Source organism: Pinus tabuliformis, chromosome 5_1 (genome assembly GCF_031772625.1).
Source record: "Pinus tabuliformis cultivar Carrire ecotype Pingquan chromosome 5_1, CPIR1, whole genome shotgun sequence".
Taxonomy (NCBI): domain Eukaryota; kingdom Viridiplantae; phylum Streptophyta; class Pinopsida; order Pinales; family Pinaceae; genus Pinus; species Pinus tabuliformis.
In genome coordinates this window covers 288,007,312-288,016,812 of record NC_142305.1, presented here as the reverse complement: position 1 = coordinate 288,016,812, position 9,501 = coordinate 288,007,312, and positions in this window count along the sequence as shown.

The following is a 9,501-nucleotide window of genomic DNA, read 5'->3' as shown; positions in this document are numbered from 1 at the left end:
GACTGCAAGTGGACAAGCCTGCAAATAGGTCAAAGAGGTGGGCTCCTCTCTCACATGGTGACCACTCTTACCACCCTTGTGAGGCCTCCTTTGTACCTCAACCTCTGGTGTTGACTCACGGTCATCACTTTGCTCATAGTCGGTTTCGGTTTCTGACATTGTTTCAAGAGCAAAATGGCTGAAATGTACTGCTGCTTCTGCTCAAATCACTTGCTGTTTTTCCCTGTTTGAAATGTTGCTTCAAGGGGAAAAATAACACAAGGGAGATGTTAGGGAAGGGAGACTTCTAAGGGGAATTAGGGAAAATACATGAAAAAGGGAATTAAGGGAAGGAATCATGACATATACAACATCATACCATTATCATTTGCAAAGATTTTATGGGAAGTAGGGTTTAAGGTTATATTATTGGATTTTAGGGATATGGGTAGGGTGTTGGGCCTTTGATATTTTTTGGTAGGGAGATTAGGTAAAAATGATAAGGGAGATGGTTGGGATGTGGGGGAAAAAATGGGAGTGAAAGGGATGACCTTGAGAGCAGCAAAACAAAACCCTATCTCTACTTGCATTTTGACATTTTAAAGCAAATATACATGAACTTCTCATTTCAACTTGATGGCATTAAAACACATTTCCCATGCTCATTTTTCTTTATCAAGCTAAATACTTTGATGATCAGAAGCCTACCTGCAATCTTGAAGAATTTTGGGATCATTTGGCAGTTTACAGGCAATTTTTTGTGGATGAATTCCCAACACGTCGCGAGCTGGTCTTGACAGGTCGCGCACACCAAACATGTCGCGCCAGTATATTTTCCTAACTGCTAAGACCCCCCTGACACATCGCGCCTGCCCAACACGTTGCGCGCAGGTCTTGACAGGTCGCGCGTTGGCTCTGTTTACAATTTCACCCAATTTCTCTCCAAATCGCTCTTCATTATTGCTTTGAGGCAAATGATGATCAAATGAAGGGAGAGAGGGGCTTTATAGGCTTGATTTAAATTAATTTCCCCTCAAACCCTCTTTCTAATGTTTATAACTTGACACTTTTTCAAAATTTAAATGTTGCTGACTTTATGGTTTCCTTTTGTCCTGAAATTGGTTGAACTGATGCTTTTTCTTGAAAATTTTTGCATGGATAGCTTCTGACGAATCTTTGCAAAGGGGACCAGGGCTGCATGCTGAATTTTGAAGAATTTTGAATTTTCACAACTTTTTACAAAAATGAGAAAATGACCTTGTCTTTAAAAACAAGGTTTTTAAATCCAAGGTAAAAATTAGCTGTACAAGATGAAATCTTTTGAAGAAATACTTTGATAGTCATCCCTCTGGCCTGTTGGTCATTTATTGACTTTTAAAGACATGACCTCAAAGACAAATTGGACCTAAACCCTAAAACTAGGACTTTTGACCTCAAGACAAGACAAGAAACCTTCAAAGAGTTTGTTGACTGAAACAACTTGATCTAGCTGTGGCAAGAGGGGAATAAAGACACCAGCTCCTCCATCAGGGTTATGGCATGCCTAATCAAATGCAATGAGATGACACTGATGAGAAACCTACTTATGCAAATGTAAAGAGCTTTGATCGTTGATGGAGGGCTACTAGACAGACTCTAACAGGTCTGAGAGCATTGATGAAGCTCTACATGAGATTAAGGAAGTTATCTTCAAAACACTACAAGAACCTTTGGAATGGGTCCAGCTAGATTGGGGCACCCACCTACGCCATTCGTTGGAATGTTATAATGTGACAGCTGAAGGGGAGGAGGATGAAAAAGGAAATATTAATATTCTAGAGGCAAAAGGGCATCAGGAAGTCAAAGGTCTAAAAATAGAGAACTCGAACATCACCTCGCCATTGAAAACCAAGCAAGTAAACATTGGGACTAAAGCAAAAAAGAATTTTTCAAAGGTTGGAGATTATTGGGACGATGCTAATGTGGATAAGGTTGCTGAGTTACTCTGCGAATACTAGGATCTATTCCCTACGATTTTTTTGGACTTGAAGGGAATAATAGGAGACTTGGATGTTATGAAAATCACTCTGAAGCTGGACGCGAACCATGTTAAGCGGAGGCTGTATCACCTGAATCCTAAGTATAAGGTAAAGGTTCGCTTGGAATTGGATAAGATGCTAGCATCATGCATCATAAAACTTATGAAGGAGTTTGATTAGGTAAGCCCGATGGTGGTTCAGGAGAAGAAACATAAGGATGAAATAAGGATCTGCGTAGATCTAAGGAAGCTTAATTATTCTTGCATCCACGAGCCATTTCCAACTCATGCAGACGAAGTATTAGACAACATTGGAGGGCAGGAGGCCTACTCATACACTGATGGATTTCCTGGGTACCATTAGATCAAGGTCGCACCAGAGGACAGGAGAAAAACAACCTTTGTGATTGAATGGGGTTGTTTTCAATACACTATGATGCCGTTTGGACTCAAGAATGTGCCTGGGATATTTTCTCATGTAGTCATTGCGGTGTTTAAGGAGTTTATTCATAAGTCATTGGAAGTGTACTTTGATGACAGGAAAATGTTTGGGTTAGTTAAGCGCCATGTATCAAGCCTGCGCTTGATGTTGAATATGTGACGCATGTACCAGATCGCATTGAATTTGAAGAAGTGTTTATTATGTGTTTCCTTTGTGATTTTTCTGGGTCACGTGGTATGCAAGCAAGGATTGATTGTAGACCCTGCAAAGATTGCAATGATCGTAAATTTGGAGGCCCCAAGGAGCATTAAGAAGCTATGCGCGACGCTAGGACATACTAGATATTGAAGAAGTGTTTATGCTCAGATTACCACACCCATGGAGAAACTATTGAAGAAGGATGCTACATTCTATTGGGATGAAGAATCTCAGTGCAATTTGGATGTGTTGAAAGAGAAGATGGTTGTCATGTCGATCTTTGTCTTTCCTTATTGGAAGAAGGAATTCCATGTACATGTCGATGCTTCTTGCATTGCGTTGGGTGCAGTGCTAACACAGGCCAGTGAAAAAGAGCTAGACCATCGTATGGCCTTCGCAAGTAGGAAATTATCAAAGGTCAAGAATAATTACTCAAAACCAGAGCGTGAACGATTGGTTATGGTGTACGTGCTTCAAAAGTTCAAGCACTTTCTATTGAGAAGACATTTCAAGATGTACACAAATTGTTCTACCTTGAAATACCTAGTGAATGCAAGACCTAACCATCTATCACAGATCGAAGTAGGAGAGGAACCTACTAATTTGGAGGAAGGGTTGCCAGATGCGCAACTATTCATGGTGCGTGTAACAGATAATGATTTTGCAGATATTATTCACTTTTTAGCTACGAGGATGGAATCAAAAGGGTATAAAATTCAGCAAAAGAAGGATTTAATAGTGCGCACGTCATAATTTTCAGTTATTGCGAGACATCTATATAAGATTGGTGTAGACGAGATATTTCGAAGATTTGTGCCAGATTTTGAGAGAAATAGTATTCTCGTGGAAGCTCATGCAGGAGCTTTTTGTAGAGGCTAGATGACAAGTTGAGCCTTTGGAGCCTGTAGTTTAGTCTCATATCTATTAATTGCTCTAACCAGAATCTTACTCCCAGGGTGTTTATCTGGTATGTCTATTTTCCAATTTTCCATCCCCCAGGAGCAGCTCCATCACTTGTCTCAGTTAAATTTTGATGGTGAGGATGGAACAACTTTAATTGAGTAGATTTCTGATCTCCTTGAGTTTCGTGAATATTTTGAGACCGACGACAAAGAGTTTGCATGTCCATTTCTCTCCCTCACCCTTGAAGGTCGCGCCAAATAATGGTGCCACACATTGCCAACAACGTCCATTCATTCGTTCGAGCAACTCATTGGTAAGCTCCAACAAGAATTTGACAGGGACGATTTCCAATATGTGTTAAAGAGGATAAATGTGCTTAGGATGAAACCTGAGGAATCTTTAGAGGGATTTGCTTTCAAATTTGTGCATATTTGTTTCGAATTTCCTGAAAGTAATATTGACTAGGTGTATTTGAATATAAATTTTCAGCCATTTGTTCTCGTTTCTTTACAACATTTTCAATTAGAAGCAAGTCCTGTTTCGCATGAGTATCATCATAATTTGTAGATTACAAAGTGTCCATATTCTTCCCGTAATTTTGTTTGGCCTATCTCTTTTAACTTGGAACTACCTCAACCCCTCGAGGAAGAGATTACTCTTTGTGGGATTTCTCATCCTCCTCTTGACTTGATACATAATAATATTGTGACCTTAAATGGTTCAAACGATGAACAATGCTTTCTGGGAAATGGATCTAATGGTCTCACCTTTAAATCCCTCAAACATTATTTTGGTCTTGAATCTAAAAATCACATGACATCTCTTCCTTCTGATGGAACCCCAATCGAGTCCATTTAACATACGTCTCACTATATTCCGGGATCTCATTCACCTGTGCATGATGAATTTGGTCTTGTCTCAAGTAACGTTGATTGTCTTATCAAATCCATGGAACGCATCAGGCTTGTAAATCCGTCTTTCTCTTTGGTGAACAAGAATGGGCAGGATGTGTGAATGGGCTCGATCAGTGCTCCTTCATCTAACCCTGCAGAGTTTGAATCCCTTATGCCTGATCTTTGCCACTTGCAGTCTTTAACAAGTGAAGAAGAGGGACCTGCATCTCGCCCATCTCAAGCTGGTTCCCTCATTAATCCCAGCTCACTCCCAAGCAAAGAAGACCCTTATGTATCAGATACCCAACTTGATCAAACTGGTGGTTTTAGCGATTCTCATTTTACCTAAAATATATTCGCTATTGCCTTTGGTGATTATCCTAGATGTCTATCTGTTGATTGTACAAAGCCACCAGAATTTTCTGACCTACCTTTCAAACATTTAGAGACTCATCAAGAAGTTGAGACACTTCAACTTTCACTGATGGTTAGGTTAGGTTCCCACGTTCCTAATGGGACCCTTGAACTAAGTAAAATTAGGGTTTTTGAAATTAGGGTTTCTGCACATCGCACTCCTCTTAGCATCATCTCGTTGGATGCAAGCTCATCCTCAAAACCCTATGATTCAAGCAATGTCTCTTTGAGAAAATCTTTCCATCACCTTTCAACTAATGCACATCAACCTCTATATCCTAATTTGTTTGCTGAAGGGAGTGCTTTGGCCATTGTCTCGAATCTTTTTTATTGTCTCCTAGCTAATACAGTTTGTCAACATATGCAATCAAATGATACCTTTCAATCTCCTATATGGGAAGGTGCCAATCGCCTGATCTCCCCTTTTCCTGACACTCTTGCAGTTGATTCAGTTCATTCTCGGGAATATAAAGAGTCTCATTTGTCGAGTTGCCAATCTGTCAACATTCAGACAATGGATCCAATCCACAATATTTTCACTCATAATTGTCCGGTCACAACCAATGATAACTGGATACACCCATCTACAAATCTCACGAAAATACCAATATTGGATGGAATGTTGTTTGAAGGTTCAGAGGATGGCCAAGATGATGAGGCACTTCAGCTTCCACTGATGGTTATGTCAGTTCCTCACGCTCTTGACAAAGTCCATGAATGATTTCAAACTAGGGTTTCTGAAATTAGGATTTCTATGTTTGAATCCTCACGGACCGCAGTGACACCCAATAGAGGCCCGTCTTTTCAGGGTTATCAAGTTGAAAATCCTCTACATCATGATAGGGTTGCTGATCAATTAATCTATTAGGATCCTTTACTAGTCGACAACATCTTGCCTTACTTGCATTGGATTTAGGGTTAAGCGTAAACGGATGTATGTTATTGCTGGGCAACTATAAATTTCACGTTTGTGGTTTGATTTACCAGGATTGGGTTGCAGTTTTCCTTGAAAGGTCTTCTCTGACATGTTTCCCTGTAGGTGGACAATATATTCTTTCTTTTGTGCATGTTTTACAGGTGAGCATGTTAGTTTTTACACAACTCTTTCCGCAAATTCTATTTTTCATCATCTTTTTTTTTGCAGGTTGGGAACTATTGTGGTGGCTACATTGGAAGTTTGATTTCACATAACCAGGCCTATGCTTTGGTTAAATTAGGATTTAGGGTTTAGACTAGTTAGGTTTTAGTTTTACTTATCAGTCGGCTGATTAGAATTTTCTTTATCAGTTAAATTTGTCATGCTTCATTTTCTTTACTGTAGGTAGTTAGTTCCCTGCTTGTTTATTTCTGCACTCATGTCCTTGCATTTGTTTATTGTTGCATGGCATTCATGAAATATCTGCATATGCATCCCATTGGTCCTTTAATTAAAATTAGTGGATCTCTTCTGCACATAGTATTACATTGCATCATTAGCCCTGTCAGCTGCATTGCCTCATACACTTCGATTGTCTCTTGGCACACACACACCTTTGACCTAGCCTGGAAATTTCCCCTATGTTGCATGCCGCTTCATGAGCCTTCATGAACCTGAAGATTTCAAACCTGTGGTGTTGTGAATAAATTTCTAGCACCTTTTTCTCTTGATCCAACCTCAAAGTGCATTGCTTTGACCTCTTCACACCTGTTTGAAAGCCCTAGGAGAGTTTCCTGGTCACCTTAACCCTAGAGCTGAAACCCTAGCCCTAATGATGGTGTGAAGTTGTGATGGTTACACCGATGAGTAGCCTCTCTTGGAATTAGTCATCAAAGTTGCATCCTGGAGATCTATCCTATGAATCTAATTTATTAACAAGGAATATAAGAACAAATTGCTCATGGGGAACCCTAATCTGTTTGAATGACCTATACCCATAACCTGAAACCTAGTGCCCAATGTGGTATTGATTATTTCGAAAACTTATGTTATTTTTCACTTGTTGACTGGAAATGAGATGTGGAGGCTTGGCATGAGGGAAAACCTAAATTGAGATATCTCTTAGTTTTTGTCAAACAAGAAACAACCTCTCTTGCTCGTAAAATAAGTTGGGATCCCTCATCCACCATGGCGCAATGAGCGCCAAGAAATAAGTGCAAATGTACATGTAAAAGAAAATGAAACCAAATAAAGGGTAAAGGATTGTGAAAGGTTTCCTATGCAGAGAGGTGATGCAATGACTTCGTCGGGGTACTGACCAGGCTCACTGGCAGCGGAGCAACGTTTGGGATTTCTTGAAGTGACTCCACCGGGGTATTGTCCAGGCCCACTGGCAGTGGAGCACATCAGCAACTTACTTTTAAAATTCTCAATACAATAAGCCCTCTGCCCTGTTCTTTGCATCATCATCAACTACTGGCATGTTTGAATTGTCAATTGGGGATTTAATGACTGGCAAGACCTAGATAAGGCACGAGGAAAGGCATATTTGCAAAAGTCGTGGCAACACAGGAGGTGCCCATAGAATCTGTTCAATATTCCCTTGCATCATGATTCATACTTAGAATACTACAGGTATGTTCAAAGAGATATTGGATTCTACGAGGGGTTTGCCAATTGTTGTAGCCACTACAACTCCACCCAAATTTTTGGGCATATTAAAAAATTTGGGTATCCCACTACTCACCCGAGCTTCTAGCGTTTTGATAGGGCCACAACCGGTTGCTCTCCTAGTGACCTTGCCTATCCAACCCCTCTGGTACACCCACTCATGTTTCATGCATCACATTCACACATCATGTTTTATCTCAGACATAAGCCTTAGGATCGCGTTAAGGTTTCGAAGGTTATTGGTTGCATTGATTGATCAAAAGTATCTCATGATTTTGAGGCTCACCTTCGCATATGCCTCTAGAGGTGCATCTTCATTGGCATCACTTGGCATCATGGCAAGAGGTATTTCAAAACACTTTCCTAGGTTCTTGGTAGATTCTTCACCTCAGCATGTGCATTGGGGTTTGTAGGGGTCATGGATTTCCCTTAACATCTATGTAACCCTAGGTGCATGTGAGTGAAGGTCCAACCCTATTTTGAAATGATCCTCACCCTCCAGAGTTTGTGGGAATGCATTTATATCGATGGCACTGCCTCACCATCATCCTCACCCCTTCAAATGTATTTGAGTTTGGGTATTGTGATCCCCATCTTGTGCACTTGAAACCCTGATGATTGAATACCCCCCGACCTTGTCTCGCATCACCCTATCCTTTGACTTTATTGCCACAAGCATGGGTTGGCATTGTCAGCACACCATAACATCATCCTGGTTGCACTAGGATTGGAGGGGTTTTAATGATATCCAAATTATAGTTTCGATCTCTTCCCTCTCCAAGATGAAATCATAGCTTCGAGCTGAGACACGACAACTACATATTCATCTTTTTAATTTGAGTCAATTCACGTGCTAAGGGGTATTGATACTTTTGATTAATTATCTTTTACACACCCAATATTAAAGCCTTGGATGACACACACATGTGCAATTTATCATGTTTTTCTATAACAAGTATTTGAATATGTGGCCCCATGTTCATTATGCTTGTAGGTATTAACATATAAATGTATAAAAACTTCTCCTTGTGACCAACATCTAATATTACCTTTGGACACACAGGTTCGATGATAGCGGAGGTTTTGTGTAATCTCACTGAAGATCACGATGGCACCTCGCATAGGAATAATGAGGTGTCTAGGTCTTCACCAATGACCATCACCCACGAGACCTCTACATTGAAAGCTACCTTTTGAGCACGCTAAAGGTGAATGGTGGACCATATATTAGATGAGTTGTGTGGAGGTCAATAAGGAGCATAGATTGAAGGGGTGCATTGGTAATTATGAGGCAGCGATGAAGACCCGATCCGAGAGATAAACATTTGACGCACCATTGGCCATACTATGCATATGCCTTGGTGCCTTTAGTTGATCTGAGGTTTGAAAGATCGTGGGTTTATTCCCCATATTGTAAAACCATAAAGTGTTGCGACTAATAATGTCCCTCATGAAACCAATGGGATTCAGGCCTTCAAGGGCACTTTAAGTGCCTAAAACCACTATGAAGGAACCACCTATCGTATACAACTCCATGTAAGAAGGCATGTGGCTGAACGTGAAATGATTGAAGAAGCCTACAGTTAACTGGGATATCAATATTATACATCGAAATACTATTTCAAATGGCAAATGTGTAGTGTGTTGGAGCTCAACCTACATGTTGAATGCCACTAGATAATCGTTGCTGATGACATCCAGCTCTGAATGCCTTGGGAAGATCATAAACCTCTCTAAATTCCTTGGATATATCGTAATGTGTTCACAGAAAAGGGAAAATGGAGGCCCCACCATTGACATAAGACCGCATGGTCTTCATTGGACCACCAAGCAGTTAACTCGCCCTCAAGTACGTGAATTTCATGGTATATAGAAGATGTGCGAATGATGTTGATATGTATTCAGAGCACGCCGTCACCAGGATCATTTATGGAATACATTCACGTTGGATGGCAGCCAGAAATACATCTGCATTGGAAAGAGGATCAAACTTGGGATTGAATAGCCATTAAAAGCCCCTTTGGGAATAGAACTACAATAACATGCATGTGATGGTCTGTAAGCCATT